The following is a 4,815-nucleotide window of genomic DNA, read 5'->3' on the forward strand; positions in this document are numbered from 1 at the left end:
CAGGCTGCGGGAGTGCAATAACCCTCGAAATCGCCCACAGGTAATCAGCAATTCACTTCGCAATACTTAATAAGAGGTTCTTCTTCAGACAGGAACAGCCTTCACATCTTCCTCACACGCTATATTTGCCTTCATATATGACAAGTCTTCATATATGACAAGTCTTCATATATGACAAGTCTTCATATATGACAAGTCTTCTTATATGACAAGTCTTCTTATATGACAAGTCTTCATATATGACAAGTCTTCATATATGACAAGTCTTCATATATGACAAGTCTTCATATATGACAAGTCTTCTTATATGACAAGTCTTCTTATATGACAAGTCTTCTTATATGACAAGTCTTCATATATGACAAGTCTTCTTATATGACAAGTCTTCTTATATGACAAGTCTTCATATATGACAAGTCTTCTTATATGACAAGTCTTCATATATGACAAGTCTTCTTATATGACAAGTCTTCATATATGACAAGTCTTCATATCTGACAAGTCTTCTTATATGACAAGTCTTCTTATATGACAAGTCTTCATATATGACAAGTCTTCTTATATGACAAGTCTTCATATATGACAAGTCTTCTTATATGACAAGTCTTCATATATGACAAGTCTTCATATATGACAAGTCTTCTTATATGACAAGTCTTCATATATGACAAGTCTTCTTATATGACAAGTCTTCATATATGACAAGTCTTCATATATGACAAGTCTTCTTATATGACAAGTCTTCTTATATGACAAGTCTTCATATATGACAAGTCTTCTTATATGACAAGTCTTCTTATATGACAAGTCTTCTTATATGACAAGTCTTCATATATGACAAGTCTTCTTATATGACAAGTCTTCTTATATGACAAGTCTTCATATATGACAAGTCTTCATATATGACAAGTCTTCATATATGACAAGTCTTCATATATGACAAGTCTTCTTATATGACAAGTCTTCTTATATGACAAGTCTTCATATATGACAAGTCTTCATATATGACAAGTCTTCATATATGACAAGTCTTCATATATGACAAGTCTTCATATATGACAAGTCTTCATATATGACAAGTCTTCTTATATGACAAGTCTTCATATATGACAAGTCTTCTTATATGACAAGTCTTCACATATGACAAGTCTTCTTATATGACAAGTCTTCTTATATGACAAGTCTTCATATATGACAAGTCTTCTTATATGACAAGTCTTCATATATGACAAGTCTTCTTATATGACAAGTCTTCTTATATGACAAGTCTTCATATATGACAAGTCTTCATATATGACAAGTCTTCATATATGACAAGTCTTCATATATGACAAGTCTTCTTATATGACAAGTCTTCATATATGACAAGTCTTCTTATATGACAAGTCTTCATATATGACAAGTCTTCTTATATGACAAGTCTTCTTATATGACAAGTCTTCATATATGACAAGTCTTCATATATGACAAGTCTTCATATATGACAAGTCTTCTTATATGACAAGTCTTCTTATATGACAAGTCTTCATATATGACAAGTCTTCATATATGACAAGTCTTCATATATGACAAGTCTTCATATATGACAAGTCTTCATATATGACAAGTCTTCATATATGACAAGTCTTCTTATATGACAAGTCTTCATATATGACAAGTCTTCTTATATGACAAGTCTTCATATATGACAAGTCTTCTTATATGACAAGTCTTCTTATATGACAAGTCTTCATATATGACAAGTCTTCATATATGACAAGTCTTCATATATGACAAGTCTTCTTATATGACAAGTCTTCATATATGACAAGTCTTCTTATATGACAAGTCTTCATATATGACAAGTCTTCATATATGACAAGTCTTCATATATGACAAGTCTTCATATATGACAAGTCTTCTTATATGACAAGTCTTCATATATGACAAGTCTTCTTATATGACAAGTCTTCATATATGACAAGTCTTCATATATGACAAGTCTTCATATATGACAAGTCTTCATATATGACAAGTCTTCATATATGACAAGTCTTCATATATGACAAGTCTTCTTATATGACAAGTCTTCATATATGACAAGTCTTCATATATGACAAGTCTTCTTATATGACAAGTCTTCTAATATAACAAGTCAAACACAAGTTCACTAAGAGCCAGTTTACTATCCAGACTGTCATCCTCAAACATGAAGAACACACAGCTGCGCATTTTAGTAAATTGTGGAGAGATATTGCTAGTTTGATACCAGCGAGATTTGAATTATATGGCTGTATTTTTGTCCCCTCCGATCCTAGCCCGGGACGAGGAGTGTTTGAACGTATTTGTCTCTCATTCTAATCCAGCTCACATGTCGTATCTGTCTCATCTTCCTCATCTCTGTCGAGATTTCAGTTGAACCACACAATGGCGTTTTGCACATAAACCATTTTCCAGCTGTTAAAACTTAGTATCATTAGGTTAGGCTGGATTAGGTTATGCTAGGTTAGGCTACTTTAGGTTAGGACCTTTTAGATTAGACTTGGTTTGGTTACGCTAGGCTATAGTTAGGTTTCGTTTTAAGCTAGGTTAGGTTAGATTTTAAGCTAAGTTAGGTTAAGTTGATTCTAAGATGACGAAAAATCCATTTTCGTAAACCAGCTACGTCACTGATCAGCAGGTTTCGAGGGCGCCCTCTGTTGTGCTAGTGAGTGCACCTGGCAGCTAAGCAAAAGTACCCGGGTTCGAATCCTGGGCATGGTGGGTCGCTTAGGCACCGTTCTCACACTCCCTCTCTCTCTGTGCCCTGAGCTGGACAAGTGCTCAATAACCTAACCGGTTTCCGTACCTGACCCAAGGACTATTATCCTAACCGGTTCTAGAACCAGGCCTTAAACCAAACAGTATCAAATGTCACGTATACAGTGAATCACCGACATTGAGAGACAATTAGAGAAACTGAGAGACAATTAGAGACATTGAGAGACACTGAGAGACATTGAGAGACAATGAGAGACTTGTGATCATGTGTATCAATATGTATCCAGATATGTATCAGTGAGGCCGGGCTAGAAGAAGTAGAATAACTCCCAGAACCCTCTCCTTGTATGTTCCAGGCGGACACTCGAGGTATTACCAACATGTATTCAGATATGTATCAGTGTGTATCACCAATGTGTATTCATGCGCCTAATGAGAAGAATAAGCAGGCGAGTCTTTTGATGATATGACGACCTCAAAAGCTTTAGCAGAGTATAATATAATCAGCTTGAATATAATCTCAGATTAGCTTCAATAGCCTCATCCGCTGAGTAATACTCTCAAAAAACACACAACTTTGTTTTGTGTGAGGAATTTAGTGTGAGGCTGTCGGCGGCTTGGTATATACGCTGTTGATATACGTTTATAGGTAAATAAGTATAACATTCAGGTTTTTTTTTTAAAGATCTTGTTCTGTACTACTGAAACACTTGTTCACTAAGAATTATAATGTATAATTGCCTTGTAAAACTTATGTATATGTAATTTATATTGTATTTTCTTAAATAAAGATAAATAAAAAGATATACATAGAGTGCATCGCTTCTCTGATGGATGGTAATAAATGTTTATAAAGTTTTGTGGTAGATGTTAATGAAACTCTATTATTGTGTTAATATATAAAACTCTTCTCGATGTTAATGGGACTCTATAAACGTCTGATAGCGTAGCAAACATCTTTGAATTGTCTTTAACTCTATAAGGTAGTTGGCCTCTATTGACTTTAAACTCTTTCAGCAGTAAATCAAGATAGAGCAAAAGGTAGATCGGAACTACTCACTATATGAACTAATTGGAACTACATTATAATAGGTCAGCTTTCATACGAAATACATACCGCTCATAAAAAAATATACATCCCTCATAAAATATAAACATCCCTCATACGAAATACACGTCCTCGTAAACATACACATCTCAGTAACTTTCCGACCTGTATCTTACTGTACTCTGTATCTGCCTGATTCTGCAGGCACTATTTGTGCCTACAGGATCGTGCGATAGCTCTTGGACCCCGTCTTCCTAGTCGTTGGTTTTCTAATGTAATGATTCCCGGCCTATTACCCTATCATACCTGCTTTTAAAGTTGTGGATTGAGTTTGCTCGATAACCTGCTCTATTAGGTCCTTCCATTTGCTCATTATCCTCACGCTAAAAGAAAACTTTCTAACATCTCTATGACACATCTGAGTCTCAAGCTTCCATCTGTGTCCCCTTGTTCTGTTGTTATTCATTGTAAACATTTATTTTTTTCCACTCTGGCAATCGCCCTACGGATTTTATACGTTTGTATCATGTCTCCTCCTCCTCCTTTTTAATATTTTCCACCCTGTCAATCCCCCTAAGTATCTTATACGTCTGTATCATGTCTTCCCTCACCCTTCTAACGTCATCAGGTTTAGTTCCTTTAGTCTTTCTTCATACCTCATCCCTCGCAGCTCTGGGAAGAGTCTCGTTGCAAACTTATGCACCTTTTCGAACTTCTTTATTATTTTTTATATGGGGTTCCACGATGGGGCGGCGTACTCTAAGACTGGCCTCACATAGGCGGTATAAAGTGATCTAAAGCCTCCTTATTCAAGTTTGTGAAGGATGTTCTGACTTTTGCCAGAGTAGAGTACGCGGCTGAGCCTCTGATGTTTATATGCCTCATATTTATATGAGGCATATAAACCTCATATAAATATTCTCCTCATATTTATATGAGCCTCTGGAGTTAAGTGTGTTGTTATGTCCACTCTCAAGTCTTTTTCTCTAGTCGTTATAGGGAGGTAAATTCCCTTTATTGTGTATTGA

Source organism: Procambarus clarkii, chromosome 10 (assembly GCF_040958095.1).
Source record: "Procambarus clarkii isolate CNS0578487 chromosome 10, FALCON_Pclarkii_2.0, whole genome shotgun sequence".
Taxonomy (NCBI): domain Eukaryota; kingdom Metazoa; phylum Arthropoda; class Malacostraca; order Decapoda; family Cambaridae; genus Procambarus; species Procambarus clarkii.